Raw genomic sequence first — 20785 nt, 5'->3', positions numbered from 1 at the left:
TTTTCATGGTATTGTACTATATTGCTAATAGATCCTTTTTTAAAAAAGTTTTTTTTTAGTTGTCAATGGATACATTTTCTTTATTTGATTTATTTATTTTTATGTGGTGCTGAGGATCGAACCCAGTGCCTTTATGTTCTAGGCAGGTGCTCTACCACTGAGCCACAACCTCAGCCCCGAAATGGACACTTTTGATCAATGTCCTTTCTTACTTCCAATTGATGGGGTGGATTCCCCCCCACAGGTCAGTCTTAAGGCATGATAGAAAGAGAAGGACATTTCTCTTGTGAATGGGACTTCTCTTCTCACTCCACTAACAGACCATGTTATGGACTAAATGTTTTTATGCCAAATAGGTCATGTTGAAATATAATTCCTAATAGGATAGAATTTTAATATTGCACTTTAGAGAAATAAGTAGGTCATAAAGGTGAAATTCTTATGAATGGAATTAGTGCCCTTATAAACCTATGAGAGAAATTGATCTGCATATGTTTATTTCATATGTAGACACATTAAGAAGACAGTTCTTAAAACTCTGAAGGGTAGACTCACTCAGAACAGGACCATGCCAAGACTCTGGTCTCTGATTTCTAATCTAAAGAACTGTGAGAAATGTTTATGTTTAAACCACTTGTCTATGGAGATTTGTTATAGCTACCTTAATTGACTGAAAGTCCATTTCCCTACACTCCTGACTAATGTTAGTATATAAAAATAGATCACATTTTAAGAATGTAATAATTACAACCTCAAGATTACAAGAAATGATACTGTTAGAAGTTGTAATATATTATAAAATTTCATGTACTACATGTAATTTGACCAGATGACAAATTATCATTCACAATTATCCAATTTCCCCCAATGTCTGGGTGAGACTTGCATTTGTGGATCTCTTCAAAACAACAGAGTAATGTCTTCTTAAGGAATCCTAGGGGGTAGTTTCATGGGCAGCATGACAGATGGTACAGCTTCATGAGAAATGATGTCATCAGCACTAAATAAATGGCATTAGGGAACTGTGGTATTGAGAAGATCTAGATTGTTTCAATACAGAAAGGTTGTGAAGAGCATGACATTGTGAGTAATAACTGTTGCTACCTTTCTCAAGGACGGAGACATAAAGTTATCCAGCTATGACACATTTGAAAAGAAAGAATCTAAAGAAATACTCCAGGATCTGAAGACAAAGATTTTTGCCTAGACACTAGCAGAATCTTCATATGCACTGATCAAATGAATAAGTACCAAATACCCTTCCCTCTGCCTGTTATTTTACATGTTCACTGATAGATCATTCAACCTCACATGGTATTCTGAATTTTAATAAATTTTAAATCAAAGTGTTCATGTCTCAACAGAGACATTTTCTCATGATTCTGACCACACTAGGGGCAACCCACTTCACCAGGTTCTCTCTGGTGATCCATCCATATTCCCAGAGCTATGTACACTATAATCATACTTGGAAAATGTCAAGAACACTTTGAATGTACAGTGTTTATTATAATAATAACTTTCCCAAAAGAAAAAAGAAAACTAGTCCTTAATATGCTGATAAATTAATCCTGAAACCCAATTCCATATGAATGGAGTAGAAGGATGTCAAAGTCCCTCTGTGAAGCTGATGTGATTGTCAGAGGTTGAGCCAGGAGGGTTTCTTTACCTCACTCTGCTTCCACAAAATCTATATAAATTCTGTACCATACTGATGGCAAGTTAATAGGGAAGCAAATGAAGCATATCCACTTTCCTCACTTACACAAATTCCCTCCAAGTCGCTAAAACTAAATTTATATTTATAATCTGTGTTGCCTTAATAAAGAATATCCCCAAAATGTGCTCTTACGAGCCTAGTTCTCTCACAATCATGTGGCCAATAGAATAATCAAGACAAAGCTCATTGAAATTGGTTAAGCTATTTTTTTGCACATGGCAGCAAGAGAACTCACAACACACCTGCTGTGGGGATGTCTTCCCAGGAAAAGATAAAGCCATACAACAAAGAGATTACTTCAATCAGATTACTTCAGTCTGGCAGAGCCAGAAAGAAAGAGTGTTGAATCTGACTTTGGAAGCAGATCTCTTTGTCAGAAGTACAGAACCAGCAGAACTGATTCAATTCATTGATAGAAAAATTTTGTATGAAGCAAATTAAGAAAGAAAGGATGAAAGGACATTTCACTAGGAATAGATAAGAGGTGAGTGCAAAGAACCAAATGGATTTTGCATAATTCTAGTGTAATTAATAAACTAAAAGAGATACAAAGTTGTCTAAACAGATATCTTGGTGGGAACTTCCTCTCATCATGGAAGAGTTTGCAATAAAAGACCCTTCTCCTCTATCTTGGTTACCTCCATTACTGAAAACATCTTCCCAATAGAAAAATATTCTGTTCCAGGTGCAAACCACAAACATAATTTTATATTTTCTAATAGATACCTGTTTAAAAGTAAAAGGAGCAGGTGAAATTGTTGGTAATAATAAATTTTTTAATCCAATTTTTCAAAATAATTTCACATTTCTTATATTACAAAGTACAATCCACATAAAAAATCACTAATAAAATATATGACATGTACTCTTACAGAACATTTATTTTAACAAGCTACATTCCAGATTCTCAGTAGGCATGAGTGGCAGAGGTAAGCAAGCATAGAGGTAACTGTGGTTTGAGGCTATGAGGTGCTTACTCCTGAACTTCATTATATTTAAATTCAAACCCAGGCTGGGTATGTAGCTCATTGATAGAGCATGAGCTTATCATAGGAGATGGCTTGGATTCAGTCCCAGTGTCCTGAAAAACAAACAAAATTCAATCATCAATGAGAGGCTTTTAGATGACTAGACCCTATCTAAGAAAAATTTTTGAAAAGAGCACATACACACACACATACACACAAAAAAAGAAAAAATTAATTGTTCTGCCCATGTATCATGAAGGATAAAGGACTGTAGCTATATCAGCCAGAAGGTATAACTGCCATAAGTTTACTGGTTGGAGAAAGTACCCTAGCAAAGTTACAGGAGTCACCTACAACAGAGAACCAAAAACTCTGGATAATAGATAAGACCCACATTAGTCCATTTAAAAGGAAATCAGAGCTTTTTTAAAAAAAATACATTTTGATGAAGGCTTCTAAATTTTTATTTAATAAATACTAACTCAAAGCCTTTGCTATTTTCTGAGTTACAGAACCATCACTTCATTAGACAAATTTTTAGAAAGCATTCACTCTGAAGAACAACAAAAATAATAAAAAGTGTTTTTATTTCAAAAAGGGAAAAAGAAAAAGAAAAGAATATTTATTGTTTAGTCAGCACAATGGTTTTCCTGTTCTCTTACAAGAAATTATTTGATTTAGGTTGTCTAGCTCAGGGACAGTGGTTTCTGTTCGTTTTTGTTTTTAAATAGGCCATATCTTTTTGATGTTTATGTATGTGTACTGTGTGTGTACTGTGTGTGTGTTTGTGTGTGTGTGTGTGTGAGTTTCCTCTGTAACTCCCACAGTCAGATGCAAACTCCATATGCCCAACCATTTAAGTAGTTTCTTTAATCATATAGGAAGAATAATTCCTGAATTAGGATATTCTTAGCTCATTGTTCCACTGTGTACATTATAAATGTAAAGCAGGCACCAGCTCTGTCTCTCCACAGGGAGAATTTATGACATGGTACTATTATAGACCCAAAGATTTTATAGTGTTTCATTTTATATCTACTCTGCCTAAAATGACCTAAGGTATAATTTTCCTCCCACTGATAGATGCCATCTACAAAGTGCCACTGCTATTGAAGGGTTGGGCTGAACCTGCAAGGAAATAATTCTCACCTTTATGTCTTTTGCTGCTAAACCCAGGAGGTAATGAAAGGGTGGTACGTCAGTAAAAGGTTATTCATTAAGTGCCCTTAAGCATATTTGTAACTACAGGGAACAAGAAAGACTCTAAGAACAGTTCTGACCGCAACTTTTGGTCCTTTGAAGCAATTACCTAAGGTGGTCTCTGTGAATGCTCCCAGAAGCAGTGAATTGTCTAAGGAAAAAAAAAGTGAATTCCTAATAGCTTTTATAGCTAATGTGGCCTCTAGCCATTAAGCTCATCACCACACATGAGAACAAGTGCCTGTTTATCTTCTCCAAATATACTTCATTTTAGCTCAGTATGTGGAAGCTCTTAATGCTCCATTCTAGGTAAAACACTGTCTTACCAAGAAAAAAAAAGGGTCCTCAGTGATATATATTAAAAAGTGCTTAAAGGATATTGAACATGAATTTGATTCAGATTTATTTGTGAATAAAATGAAGCACTGGTGATACAGAAATTGTATTTCAATTTAATCAGTATATTTGAATTTCAAATCAATCTAGTATAATGATAGATAAAGCTCCATAATCTTCAGAGAGGCCAGTCATTATCAGCTAACTCAACACTATGGCTTTCATATGCTAACCACACGCAAATATGATATTAATTATCAATCAGTCAATCTCACCTATGAGCCCCCACCCTTTACTCTTCTCAATTTATTTTGTGCTTCTCATTTGTTGCACTTTATGTTTTTGCTATCTGTCTTTGTTGTGTGTGTGTGTGTGTGTGTGTGTGTGTGTAATTTTTCTGTCCCTACAATTGTGTTCATCCTCACAGTTAAATGACCCTTAACTTATCCTCTCCAGGATGAGGACTGTGTCTTTTGCTTTGTATAACACCCAGAGGACTTAGGGAAGGATTTCTACATATCATGGATTATATTGAGAAGCTGTTGTGTTAAGCCTCATATAAAGTACAAGTAAAAAATTGGAACTAAAACTTTGAAAAATTTTCATATTTTAATTTAGTTACACAAGTAATTAGGCAAATAAAGTTCAGTCTAAATGAGCACTCAGTTTTTCCCATAGGTATGTGTGATTAAAGTTATCACTTGATGCATGCAATTGACTCAAGTTGGGATATATTTTTACCCCTCAGAAAAGAGGCAAATAGAATTATATTGGTCTCTTTATTGGTGTGTAATTGAAAAGTGGAGCTCAGAATGTAAAAGCTAGTATTTCACGTTTTCAGGCACTAACAGACAGATGTCTGCTGGGTCCATGGTTAATTGTGAAGAATTTAGAGAGGTCCCCTTAAGGAAATAACATGAAGGGAACAAAGCTTTCTTAGATTAAATCCAGTCTAATACATGAGCCAAGGGAGAAAAAAATGTTCTTTTTTTATTCTGATTTTTTTTTCCTAAGGAATTAGTAGGAATTTAAACAAGACAGGATTCTATATCACAACAAAAGAATAAGTATTGTATTTTACTCAAGCTATAGCTATAATGGTGCAGCTAAAATGCCTATTCTCACAAAAACCAAGTCAGCTATGCTTGGTCAGACTTTGTGAATCTTTGTGCTAGAGTGAGAGTTTAGCTGGCTTATTCAGCTCAAATTGAGAGAAACTATTTTGGCATGAAGTCCTCTTTCCCAGCAGACTGATTAATAAAAATACAAAAGTTGTCTTCAATGATTGTATAATCCAGCTGCCGATAGGCCCTGCTTGACTTTTTAAAAAATTATATATTGATTTTTTATTTATTTCATTTTTTTCTAGTTATGCATGACAATACTGTATAATTTAACATAGTCATACTAACATGTAGTACATCTTATTCTGATTAGAATCTTGTGGTTGTACATTCACTGTAGTTTATTTATAGGTGCATAAAAAAGTTAATTTAGACTTATTCCACTGTCTTTCCTATTCCTGTCTCACTTCATTTACCTTTGTCTAGTCTACTTAACTTCTAATCTTCCCTGCCTTGTTGTTTGTTAGCATCTGCGTCTTAGAGAGAACATTCGACCTTTTATTTCTAGGGGATTGGCTTATTTTGCTTGGCAAATACTCTTCAGTTCCATACATTTCCTGCAAATGTCATAATTTAATTATTTTTATGACTGAGTAATGTTTCACTATACACACACACACACACACACACACACACACACACACACACCTTTGGATATATACCAAGGAGTGGGATAACTGGGTCAAATAGTGAACCCATTCCAAGTTTTCTAAGGCATCTCCATACTGCTTTCCAGAATTGTTGTACCAATTTGCAGCCTCACTAGCAATGTATGAGTATACCATTTTACCCACATCATCGCCAACATTTATTGTTAATTGTATTCTTAATTTTTGTCATTGTGACTGGAGCGAGATGAAATCTCAGTATAGTTTTAATTTGCATGTCTCTAATTGCTAGAGATGTTGAACATTTTTTCATGTGTTTTTTGACCATTCATATTTATTCTTTTGTGAAGTGTCTGTTCAATTCCTTTGCTCATTTATTGACTGGGCTATTTGTTCTTTTGATATCAAGTTTTTTGAATTCTTTATATATCTTCAAGATTCATGTTTTCTCTGAAGTGCAGGTGGCAAAGATTTTTTCTCATTCTGTAGGCTCTCTGTTCATGTTCTTGATTGTTTCCTTTATTGTGAAGAAGCTTTTTAGTTTCATACCATCCCATTTATTGATTTTTGATTTAACAACCTTTTGAATTTTAATATCCAAAAAGATAGCTGGAAAGGTGGAGAATTCTTGTCTCTCATGAAAACACAGTATTTTGGTAAGCCCATAGGAATGTGTCAACAGTATTCCACTGTTGTCCATATGCTATTTTAGAACAGGAGAAGCAGCAAATCTTACCAGGGAGTAGTGCCCTCCCATGATGAAACTGTCAGACTCTATAATAGACAAAACCTGTCTCCAGTTACCTAATCACCTGTTTCAGTTTGATGTAAAAAAAAAAAAAAAAAAAAAAAAAAAAAAAAAACTATCTCACCATATAGATGTTAGATGTTACCTGAGGTGAAAACGTTTGAAATGTACAGGAGGCTTAGCAAATTTAATTCTTGTAATATTATTTCCTTAGCACTATAAAAAATGAAACACTTTACTAGTAATTTTGATTTTATGTAGAAGTGACAATGATACACAGCAGAGTTTGTTGCTATGAGGCAAGCTGTTACTATCTTTTCAAAATCCCTTTCTGAACCATGACTTAATTTAATTGCATATGTTATAAGCTAAAGTACATTCTCCTGCCATTGTTATGATTAGGGATGACCAGTAAAATCGTAGGTGGAAGTCACATGTGATACTTTCTGATATATTCTGTAGAAGACGGACATTTCTCTTTGTTCTTTCTGCAGCCTCTCGTTTACACCTTTGGTATCATGTTGTAGTCATTATTTTGGATTAGGAAGATCAGTTCCTATCAATCATTGAACCCTAACAATGTCTGGCAACTTTGTGAACATTGCAAAGAAACCTGGGATTTCTTATTGCAAATTCACTGTATGTAAGCAATAATTAAATTTAATATTTCCTATCATATGAGAGAGACATGAACTTCTCTATTTTCTACATCATTTTTATTTTGGTGTTTTTGTTTCTCTGTTATAAGGACACTTAATCCTAACTGTTGTCCCAGGAATAACCAAATTATTTCTTCCGAAAGTGACTAGTTTATGTTAAAACTCAATATCCACACAAAAAATTATTTGTAGACAAAAAAACGATCTTTAACTGTTAGTTGTTTTTTTTTTCAAAATCTAAGGAAATCAAGTTGTTAAAAGTATAAAGGGAAAGATTATGAATATAGCAATTTTGTTCTCCAGCAGTAGCAATACACACAAATTATAGATTTTTTTTTTTTAATTAGAAGAAACACAAAAGGAAAAAGAGTTCAGAATAGACTCGTCATCTTTTTGTCTACTTACCGATTTTCTCTGTTTGCTCCTCTTGTAAGAGGAAGATGTGTGCCTGATCACAGTTAGAAGCTCAGGTGTGATTATTCAGAGATTGCAAAGGTATTCAACTTTATTAAACACAGAGAAGGGGACAAAAGAAGATATAAATTTACTTTAGTTTGACTTTACTCAGTTACTGAACCATCTTTGAAGAATAGGAAAAGAACAGTAAGTAGAAGCAATCTTCAGGGCAAGTTTTATTGTAATTCTCTTTAAAAAGTTTATTGCCCTGGCTTCCTGGAAGTTGGCTAGTTCTTCCTGAAATGACATTTTTAGGAAACAATTTTTTCAAGGGTTTTTGGTGACTAAGAATGCTGTTCCTGACAATTGGAAGCCAAAAAGTAGCAATGTGGAAGCTCAGCTTCAGTTGGTTAGGTCATAATTTCCACAGAGATCATTTACCTATTTTAACATTTACTCTAATCCTTGGTGTATTTTGCTTTTTTCTACTTTTCACAAGAAAAGATTTTACTTTGCACAATGCAAATTCAGCGTAAATAGTTTATGATATATTTTGTAGAAATTTTCCAAAATTTCTGATGGTTTGAAATTTCCCTGAGTTATCCATGAAGATAGAAGTCTTTCATTAAAATTATACCATTTTGATATCAGACAAATAATACCACTGAAACATTGAACAGAAAAGGTTTCCCTTTTATCCTTCTCCCTTTGATCATGTCAAATTTTGAATACTTAAAATTTAGTTTAAATGAAAAAAAAAATCCTCAGAGAAACATTTCCCAAACTATAAAATTGAGTTATCTTCCTCTGTTACACAGAAAGCACCATTATTACTTGTTTACAACTGGATCCTAAGTACAATAAACCTAGTATTCCTGGGTACAATGTCTAATGTTTTAGAAAACTTTCTAGACTTATTTATTCAGTGGTCCATTATATTGTTACATTTCAATAAATTTGAGCCAGTAAGTTCATTTAAAAATGGACTCCAATTACCTTCATAGATTGGAAAATTTTTGTTTTAAAAACTAAAAAGATCAACTCTGAGGAAAAAATTTTGTAATGTGTAATTAGTTGGCTGTGAATGTGACATGCTTTGTATTTAGTACATAATTGTTGCCAACAATTAAATGAGGATTTATAAGTCATATTACTCAACAAAATGCAGTGTGTTGATACAAAACAGAATGCATAACATGAGAAGGGATTAGACCTGGGATATCCCCAAAGCAGAATGGACTTATATTAGATGCATTATTAAGGCCATATCAGTTTTGGAGACCTGATTATTCCCAAATGTCGGGTACAAAATAACAGTTAATTTTCATTATTCTTAAAGTAAATGTGTCCCAAATTTTTTTCATATTTTATCAAATTTAATCACTGAACAACTCTCTGAAAGTTGGGTTCTATCTCGATAGCTACTGTAGTTTTAGAAGTCTCATAGACATTCAGCATTAGGCTTTATTTGCCCAAACTCAAATAACTCCTAAGAGTTGGTGCCAAGGATTTGAATTAGTCTGAATGAAAGACATTTCCAACCCCTCCAAACCACAATGATAATGCATATATGTATTTCTGTTTCTACTATGTGCATACTATGGAATATTCAGACTAGATAAGGATAAGAGAAGTTCTATTCTCAAGTGAGTATGGACAAAGGCTCTGGAGCCAAATAGCATATACAGGTTGTTTCCCCAGTTCTGCTCCCGCCCCTGTGCCTTGGATAAGTAACTAAATCTTCCTATCACTCAGGTAATTTATGTATTAAATGTAGAAAATAGAAGCACTAACTCATAATGTTTCTCTAGATTTGTTCAGTTATGAAACAAAGCTAACTGATCACATTTGAAGTATATATTCCTGATTAGGGAGATGATTTCATCTGGAGTATAACAAACTAAAATATTTGTTTATCTTAAATGTATTAAGGTAAGTAAAAATCATCATAAAGTTGCCAAATTTTCCTGACATTGAAATTCCTTGCTAAACATAAACTTGAAATCTGTAATGTTAGCATGTCTGAAATTTTCTGTGCCTTAAAGATTCAACTATTACAAACCTTCATTACAGTCCAAACCAGTGAGACTACAGTGTACTCAAACACATAAAAGAATTATTTTACATATTATGAGCTAGAGTAAATGTAAAAATGCAATAAAAATGTGTTAAGACTAATATCAAGTTTAGTGATTTATTATTGACTTTGTTTATTCATAGAGAAAACAGAAAAGCATTATCCACCACTCATTTGCTTCAGGAAAAAAAATGTCATTTTTGAGGTTTGAACCAATGTATTGCAATAACTATTTCTCAGAGATGATTTGGGTTTCAATTTGCAAAATTTCTTCTCAAAAACTATACTTCATATTCAGGAGTTTGGTTCCCAATGAAACTTTATTTTATTTTAGCAATACAAAAACAGACATAAACATGTACAGTTGTCCAAGACTGTACCAACTTCAACCAATTTTTACCAAGTATGTTTTATGCTGTTTTTTTTTTGTAATTTTAAAATATTCATATTTACTTGTTCTAATCAGTTATACATGACAGCAGAATGCTCTTCAATTCATTGTACACAAATGGATCACAATTTTTCATTTATCTGGCTGTACATGAAATAGGGTCACACCTTTCATGCAATAATATATGCATCTAGGGTAATGATGTCCGACTCATTCCTTATCTTTCCTATCCCAATGCCCTCTCCCCTCCCCTTAGCACCCCTTTGGCCAATCCAAAATTCTTCCAATCGTCCCATGTTCCCCACCATTATGGATTAGCACCTGCTGTCTTTAAAAAAATAAACTACAGCCTTTTTATATACTGAAGTCACTCCTTATAAACACCCTTCACATGTTTGTAACAAGAATAGCCCAAAGATGACAGATAATAGACGATGTAAAATTAACTAAAAGTAATATATAAAATATATTAAACATATATAAACTTTTCCTGTCAATGACAGTTTCATTAATTCAACCAACAGAATCAAATCCTTAGACTCATGTTTTATTTAAATTCTCATTTATCTCTTACTTTCTCATAATTCTTACCAGTTATTCTATAAAATATGATCTCTGTTCATTCTTTTCTCTTCATTTTTTCCGCTACCAAACTTGTCTAATTCCATATCAACTCATGCCTGGTATTTGCAATCAATCACCTGAGTTCCAAGAATCCAGGTGAAATTGCCAAATCCACCCTTTCTTTATGATTTATGCATGTCATTGACAAATGAAACTAATGGTCTCCCCCAAAACTGAAGTTAGTTCTAATTTTTAAACTCTTCAACAGTTTATTATATTTTTTAAAAATTTCAAGTATTTAATTCCTTCAACATCAGCCAATTATTTTTAGACTTATACATACCTATGTTTTGAGATACAATAGGATATCAGTCAAGCAAGCATCAGAGAGGAGACATTTTTCTGTGCTATTCCCCTCTGTGGCCCACATGTAGGTCTGTTGAATTTCTTTCCTAAAGATATCTGTATCCCAGATGGGGCAATGTTCTCATCAATTCCACTGCAGTTGCAGGCCATGACTCTCTGGGTGGTCTTCAAGCACTACAATTAAAACATAGTGTGTTTCTTTCCTTATTGGTCATCTCCATGGAATGAGCAAAGTGAAAGCAATATTTAAAGAAATTAAGATATAGGAAAATTAACTGACAATACTTAATGATTAAAAGTATAATTCAACTTCCTCTACCTGGGCAACACTTTGAAAAAGTATTAACAATTTTTCAATTTCTGTGTACTTTATGAGGCTGAAAAGATGTTTTCAGAAGGAAAGTGTTAGTAATATTTCATCCCATCTTTTGCACTTTAGTGTGTTTCTATGATCTAGAATGGCAATTTCATAAAGGTCATAGCATTTGATCTAGAAGTAAAGAAAAGTTCATTCATCTGAGACAAAATGTTGACGCTAAGTAGTAGCTAGAATTTATAAAAATAATTTTTTTCACTTTAATTCTGGACAAAATAAAGAAGTTAATTTAGATTATGCTTATATATCCAATTGTGACCTTTCTACTGTTCTCAAAATGCATACATCCAATTAGAAAATTCAGCTTTAAGAACTGAATAGTCACCAAGGTAGTGACTTCTCTTGATTCCTCCCTCCTAATATTCAATTCTGAGTATGCGCAAGACCTGATGTAATGAACTTCATTCATTACTACTTTTGCTTCTAAACAAAAATTATAGCAAAGGTCACTGGATGCATCATTCTTTTTAAGACATCATTCTTTTTAAGAGTTATTCCAGATAATCTCTTTGTTGGCTTGCGGAAGTTAAAATTTTAGGAAATCCTCCATGATGAGGAGCTGAATATGAGTCTAGGAATTATAGGCAGCCTCTTAGGAACTACATGAGATCCCAGGAAGAGAGCAAGAAGTCACATGGAGTCTCACTGCCACAAAGGAATGGATTCTGTCTTCAGACTGAATGAGAATGGACTGGGACTTAGCCAAGCTTGTCCAAATGCAGTTCAGCCAGCAAGCTTCACAGGCCTCAGTTAAGCTCTGCCTGAGAGCCTGACTCAGAATCTGTGGGACCATATATGTGTGTGTTGTTTCAAGAAACAAAGTTAGTGGTGATTTTTTTTTTTTGCCTAGTAATAGAAAATTAATGAAGACAAAAGCATCCCAGTCTAATATTTACTGTGCACTGTATATACAGCTCTCCTTATGGTGAGCATCTATCCATGAGAATGATGCCTTTCTCTCCATCTCTATGCTACTGACATACTTCAGTCCTAAGCTATTCTCTCCTGTGGACTCATACAGCTGGTTTTATGTGATCTCTCTTCTTTCACTCTTACCCCTTTTCAATTCATTTTTTTGTATACAGATCAATATTACGTATTTTTAAGGAAGTTTGTGTCACTTCCTGACATTAATCTTCTAATGGCATTTACCTGAGATGTGAAGAGAGGAGGAGACAAAGGGGGCCCAGAGATGGAGATTGATGTGTTACTTCACCTCAGACTGTGCCCTGTTTATTAGACCACATCCCCTGGCATATCTTTGCATTCTTTAAGGAAATGAAGGTTATTCCTACATTAGAGCTTCATTCTTGATCATCTCCTTGCCTGTAATGTTTCAGCGACTGGCAATTCCTTCTAGTCCTGGTCTCAGCTAAACTGTACATTTCTTGTTAATATACTACTGTACAATCTCATTACTCCAGAAATTCTTATATAAGCATCCTATTTTATATTTATATTGCATATATTGCTTTCTGAAATTATCCTTATTATTTTTGTGAGTTTATTATTTGCCCTTTCTACTACAATATAAGCTCCCTGTCAAGAAATTCCTTATCACTCTTATTCATTATTGATTGCTTATATATGAGGCATTTAAATATTTTAAGTGAATACAGTAAACAATAATTTTAATAAATTGTTCCGTTTGCATGCTCTTCAAGATATATCAGCAAAACATGTATATTAGCAGAGCTTGAAGTTTGATAGGATCCAAAATCTCCACCCATCCAGAAGAAAGTGTGAAAATCATTGGCTTATACAATGTTTAAAATAAGTCTGTCTTAGATTTGGTTTCCCAGAAAGTGGTTTGTTAAACAAAATTTTAAAGAACTGACATTTCACTCAGAAAACACAAACCCATGGCTTCCAGAATGAGAAATAAAGGAAATTAGGGAATAAAAATGTAAATAAATACCAAGTAATACAGCATGACATTGGGCACTAGTTCACAAAAAAAAAAAAAAAAAATGAGGAAATACATTGTGTCTCTTTCCAAGTTGAGTTTTCATTCAACACAGAAATTTCTACCAACAGAAGAAATTGTAACTTGGAACAATAACTTAAAAAGAAAGAAAAAAGAATTTATATCTCTGATTCCCTTCTTTTCATTTTTTCTCAGGGGACAGAGTTCACATCATGGGTTTTTAGCCATACTTCTGGGAGTGTCATCAACCATCATTCTGCCAGCTACCAATGGCAGGTACCTTTCCTGTAGTGTGACATTCCATTCCAGTGGGGTAAAGGTAGCCATAAATTCTACAGTGTCAGCCAGTTATCGCAGCTGAGCAGCAGTGGTCAAGGAGAAAGGCCTGACACTACCAAGTTGGTTAATCCCTTTTGTAAAAGCTCAGACCATCCAGGAATTAAAGAAGGATAAGAGAATCTGAGGTGGCAGCAAAAGTTTTTTTGAATAATATAGAATCTTCTGTCTTAAATTTGATTTTTCTTCTTAGTGTTTCATTGACTCTGAACATAGAAGATTTTGCCAATTAAACTTGCTGGAATAGAACTTCATTCATTACCTCCTTTCATTTCCACATCAAAGTCACTTTTTGTACTGCCATTACTGGATGATATTAATTACTATAATCACACCACTCTCTCAAAAAAATTGATTAAAAATGGTTCTCATCCCCTATCCAAAATGTTACTGATTGCCACAGTCTGGCTGGGCACAATTCAGGAGCCACTTGTCAAAAGAAATGAACTTTATTTTTAGAACACACACCGCACCACACAGCTCCTCAGGAAAACCCTCAGAGCCCAACTGCCACCAGCCGCTTCCCACATGCCTCTCAACCTCCCCCCACTCCTCCTGCTCTTGAGGCTGATTGGCTAGGTCGCAGTGGGCAGAGCCAGAAATAGTCCCCCAATGAGCAGCTCTGTGGTCTGAAAGGGCAGTGAAACAGCCCAATGAGCATCACTGTAGAGGAGCCAATCAGTTGGCAGCTAGAAGTCTGCTGGGGCCACTGTGAGCAAATCATCAGCTGGCAGCTGGCAGTTTGCTGGCAGCTGGAAGTTTGCTGGGGCCCCTTCGGCTGTGGCTCTCAACAACTGATCTCTGATAATCTGTCACATAAATGTCTCTCAAATTCTTCCCTGTTTTTGTCCTCACCTAGATGACTCATTTTAATCTCACTTTGATTAAGGCAAGATTTTCTAAGTGTTATAAGTTAAACTGTGTCCCTCAAAAAGTCATGTCCATGGTCTCCTAACCCATGAAAAAGAGTATATGCAGATATAATCAAATGAAGACTGTCATATTAAAATGTACCCTAACTCAATATGACTGATAATCTAATAAAAAGAGATGTGATCTACAGATCCACAGGGACAATGCCAAGTAATGAGGGAAGCAGAGACTGGAGTAATACACCTACAAGCCCAAGAGTACTCAGGAGTATTGGCCAACAATAGAATCTAGGGTGAAATGAGAAAGGATCCCCCTTTGGAAGCTTCAGAGAGAGCCTAGTCCTGATAAAACCCTGATTTGGGGATTTTATCTTTTAGAACAATAAGAGAATATTTTTTTTGTTGTTGTTTAAATCACCCAATTTGTGGTGCTTTGTAATGGTACTCTAGAAAGCTAACATTCTGACTAATATCTGGGCCTATATTATTACAGAGCTCATAGATACTTATCATTCTTCAAATTTATGATGAAACATAAGGATATTCAGGCCCTTTGCCTGCATGTGAAATGTAACATCTTGCAGTGACATCATTATGTTGGTGAAACATGTTAAATGGAAAATCTATTGTTGGAAGAAAAGTTTTGACATATATATCACTATCTGGAAAAAATATTCGAACAAAATAATCACAATAGGTTTGTTTATTCCTTTCTTCTTCTTTTCATTTTTTTTTTCTTGGTTAAAATTTCTAAAAAGAGTTACAATCAAATGAACAGTGGACATGCTCATGAAATTCAGGAACAGAAAAAGATACATGAATAAACAATAATGCAAAGTGGAAAAAACATTTTAAAAGACTGAATGCTGAAGACCAGAGCATTGCAATCAATACAATTTACAAAACAAAATTAATGTGACATGTTAATGTTTAAAATTGCTATTATGCATATTGTAATAAGTAGTAAATAACACTGTTTTTTAAGTAAATTAGTAACAAGTTATGAAATTTATATATGTACATAATGATATTGTGTGATCTGTCAATAATTTTTACTCTTCTTCTGAGACATCAATTAGTCATCATCCACTGAATAATTTACTGAATGTAAACTCAGATAATTAGTGAAATTTAATAACAACTTCTGCTTGAAGTAGGCTTCAAAAGTTGATTTTTTTTCCCCCAGTAACACTGCATACAAACACCGTAAACACTGGGTCTTGTAAGTTTCAAAGTATTTGGAGTAGGGGTAAAGGAGGAATGGCACCCTAGCAAAGAATCATTTGCAAGAGAAATTATGGTAAAAACCTGGTGAAAAAGTGCATTATGTTATTGGCATATAGGGTCCTTGAGATAATAGATTATAGGGAAGAAGGATTAATATGGAGATGAAAAAGAATAATTGCCAAGTGAGTAGAACTAGACTCAAAATCCTAGGTGTAAAAATATCCATCTTGGAAAAGATGGATATCACTCAGTCTGTATCTGAAATCACAATAGCATGTTGCCTAATTAATATAAAATAAAATTTTAATTTGATGAAAAACAAAGGAAAAACATGAATGCATTGGTTAATTAGGGGATTTGGGGCTACAGAATTAAAAGAAATTTCCTTTGGTTCTCTTAAAATTGATACTGCCCAAAATTGTGGCCATATGCCCACATTCTCTTGCTGCATACATTTACTTATTAAATATTCTTTGGCAAAAAGACAAAAGTATAAATTTTAAGAAAGCTTATAATAAAGATAAATCATGGGTCCCTCATTTCCCTATGCCAAGCCCATGAGTACAGAGTCTTCTGTACAAAACATAAGAAAATGAAAATCAATACTCCATATCACAGAAAGATAATTATGATGAACATGTATTTTATAAACAGGGTGGTTCATTATTTTTTTCATTTGGAATGTATATTTATGGAGATATAAGTGATGGACAAATATATAAAAAAACCTCTAAAATCTATCTCTCTTCTGATGCAAATTATATATATACAATAGGCATAGTTTGTGGCATCTATGTGACATAATGTGACATAAATGTGTTCATATTTATATTGTTTAAATATTCACATTATATCTAACCAAGTGATACATTGAAATTCATTTAGTCACTCTTTATTTTTATTTTTCCTATGTATTATATAGTCTGATTCTTTCTTATTATCCTTTCCTAATATCTTTATAAAATCTTTATGTTTATTTTTATTTTAACTGGTACACAAAAATTGTACATATTTATTGGATACCATGTGATATTTCAATACATTTCTACATTGTTCATGTTCAAGTCAGGGTAAACATATCTCTCCTCTAATATTGATCATTTCTTGATGGTGTAAGTATTCAAAGTCCATGTAGCTTTTATGAAAAAAAAACCCATACAATACAAAATTATTATCTGTAGTTACACTACTGTACAACAGGACCCAGAATTTCTTTCTTCTATGTTTTATTACCATTTAATCACCTTCTTTTCATCTTTTCCCCCTCCACTACGTTCATACACTACAAACTACGTTCTACTCTCAGCTTCTGTGAGATCAACTGTTTTAGATTTCATGAATGAGATTATGTCACTACTGGATATGTATCCAAAGGAAATAAAATAAGTCTGATGAAGATTCATCTGCATTCCTATGTTTATTTTAGTTTTACTCACAGTAGCCAAGAAATGGAAACAACCAGAGTGTATATCAACTGATGAACAAAGAAAAAATGTCTATTCAAATATAAAAAAAAATGACATTCTGACATTTGAAACAACATGAAACAGAAGGTCCTTGAGTTAAATGAAACAAGCCAGACACCAAAAGACAAGTACTTTTCTCAGGATCTTAGAAAAAGATTCAACCCGATCTTTCCTGTCAATGATGTCACGTTCCATGGTGTCAAATCTATTCTGTCTCTTATATAATTTTTTTAAAGTTTGTGTTTTATTTAATGTGCAATCTTACCTTAGCTTTTCCAGTCCTCTCTACTTGAAATAACACCTTTGAATCTCATTTTTGTTGTTTTTTAATTTCAGACTCTTATTTTCTAATATATCTGATTTATTTTCTAGATTTATTTCTTCTTAAGGCCTATTAAAAACATCAAATAATTTTATGCTTGTTTTCATTGCTTCTTCCAACAAACATTTTTAATTGAAACTTTTCCTTTTGCTATATTTTAAAAGAATAACTTACAGAGGGCTTGTGTTGTTCATTTCATTATTTTCCTTTGCATGAGGTAAACTAAAGACATGTACCCATACTCCAAGTTGTCTTAGGCAATTCTATAAAATTTCTATATAAATGTCTATGTAAATATTCTATAAAATCAATAAAATTTTCTTGTCTGGTTTTTCTTGTCTTGTCCCAGTAATTTTCACATAGGGCCAAGATTTTACAATCCAGTACTTTCCACTGAACATTTAATGCTACTTCTTGCACTGTTCATTGATTATCAATTCATTCCTTGAGTGTATGTGGAAAGCATTACTTAGGTCATCATACAATGAAGTGTGTCTGTAGAAGTCAATCAGATTTATTTAATTAATTGAACTAAGTATTTTTAATGTAATTTTTATGTAGCACATGGTTGCATTAAGTATTTAATAACTAGCCATTGTGAATAGGGTGCTGTCCTATAAAATTTAGACTCAGTTTCAAAGTCAAAATCAGTTGTTTAATCATTGTACACATTAGGCCTATGGCTAAACACATTTTAAACTACAGCTACACTTTTCCCTCTTCATGACTGACCTAAAAAGCATCCAGAGGGCTTCTTTTCACCATTGAGCCTCTGTTTGCCTTCTCAATGAGCAAGAGTGTGGCACTTATATAAAATGGCTAAAACTACACAATATTCCCATTATGCTAGCTGGTGAACAGTAGTACTGGCCTTAGCCCACCAGACAAATAATTGCTACATGAAAGGAGGTAAATGCACAAAACCCACTTCCTAGATTGCTGGGAAAACAAATGTATATATGAATGTATATATGAATGTATATATGAATATATACATATAATATATATATATTCACACACATATATATACATGTATGTATATATATATAAATATTCATATAGATATATATAGATATATATATGAATGTGTGTGTGTCTGTTGTGTGTGTGTGTGTATGGCATACATGAATCTCTAACTAACAAGGTACTTATCTTCCAAGAGAAGTGAACCTCTATTCTAGGAAATTCCTGAACATACAGGTGACAGTACCTCTATGTGGTCAACAAATAACTACATGGACTTAGGATGTAGCTTTGTAAGGGAACACTTTGCCTAGCTTGTATAAAACCCTGGGTTCAATTCCAGGCATCACACAAAAATAAGTAAACCAATAAATGAATGAATGAAATATATATGTGTATGTTTATATTTGTAGTATATTTTAAGGAGAAGTACTCATGTCAGAGAATTATTAAATTTATAATAGCTGACAATAAACTATTGGCAACCTGAAACCTTAAAATTGTTCATTGTTTGGTAAGTAATATTGTATATTGATTTAGTCAATAGATCATTGAGTACATCTGAATATGAAATTTTGAAACTACAGTTTTGTTTGTTTCTTTGTTGGTCTTGATACTAGAGATTGAACCCAGGGGAACGTTATCATTGAGCTACATCCCTAGTCTTCTTCATTTTTAATTTTGAGACAAGGTCTCACTAATTTACCATGATGGCCTCAAATTTATGATCCTCCTACCTTAGCCTCTTGAGTCACTGAGATAACAGACATGTACCACCACACCTGTGTGACAGGTACCTCTTTAAGAAAACACTGTGTCCAGGAAGCAAGACCATAGCATCAAATAAAGGAAGAGTTTTAGGGGTGGTATGGTTTGGATATCCTCAAAAGCTCCTGTGTTTATGCAGGACTGTTTTGACATGAATGATTAGAACATGAGACTATGACCTAATCAGTGCATCCTCCTTTGAAGTATGACTGGATGGTAACTGTAGGCAGGTGAGAGTGAATGGAGGAGGTGAGTCTTTACAGGTATGCCCTGGAAGGATGCCTCTTTCCTGCAGACTTCACTGGACCCTTCTCCCGTGCTGTTCTGCTTCACCTTGGGCAGATAAAGGGAGGGTGGATGTGTAGAAGACAGCAAACAAGAGTTATATCCAACCACTTCTCAGGTATCAAAATGTCTTAAGAACTATGAGAAATAAAATTTTGTTATTTCTGGTGCTTAGTCTAGGATAACTTGTTATATAGCATTCTGAGTAGACTAATGTAGTTATGAACCCCTCTGCCTGCTTTCTATTTGTTGGAACGCAGTCACATGACCTTGTCAGGTATTTTGGTTCCAGGAATGAAACAGCTAACTAAACAAAGTGATTTATGAAGAGTGAAAGCCACTTTGTAGAAATTCTTTTTAAAAAGTGCATCATTGTATGTGTAAATGATGACCTAGTTAAATCATAAAGATTTTAAAAGAAATTGGGTTAAGGGGGGAAGCAATGTTGAGACTACAGGTACAAGCGTTAGTTTGTTCTCTGATTTTCTCTGTAAAGATGCATCAGAAACCTTAAAAAATTAACCAGAGAATGAACTAATATTTATTTATTAGATATATAATATTAATATCATAATAAAATAATATTTATTTGTTAATTCTCTATTTTTCTCATTAAAAAGACATTGGAAACTTTAAGAAACTAATCAGAGAATAAACTAATATTTATTTATTAGGGGAACAGAACTGAAGGAGAAATAAAATATTTTGAAGACCTGCAAACAAAATATAGCAAAAAAACCTTTTTGTCTCTGAATATAATACATCCTGGGATCAGCTCTGGAGGTGAACTCTCTAAGAGAGCAAAGCATCTAACTGGGTGATAAAGTAGCCCTTGAACAGGATTAAGTGTCTTTGTCCCAGGCAATGAAGCTCAGTAATCACTGAAGGACAGGTTGGCAAATCATTGCATGTTTGCATATTTATAAGGGGTCACAAAAAATAGAAGTGCACTAACTTTTGAGAGTAAATAGAAAATCACATGTTACAATGGAATATAGGGTTTTGAATATAGTTCTTTAATTATTTTTATGGTCATATATTATCTCAAATCACCTAATGATGATTGATTATAAGACACTTAATATA

This window comes from Spermophilus citellus (assembly GCF_964194105.1).
Source record: "Spermophilus citellus genome assembly, chromosome: 3".
Lineage (NCBI taxonomy): Eukaryota > Metazoa > Chordata > Mammalia > Rodentia > Sciuridae > Spermophilus > Spermophilus citellus.
Note: the sequence above shows the minus strand (reverse complement) of the source record.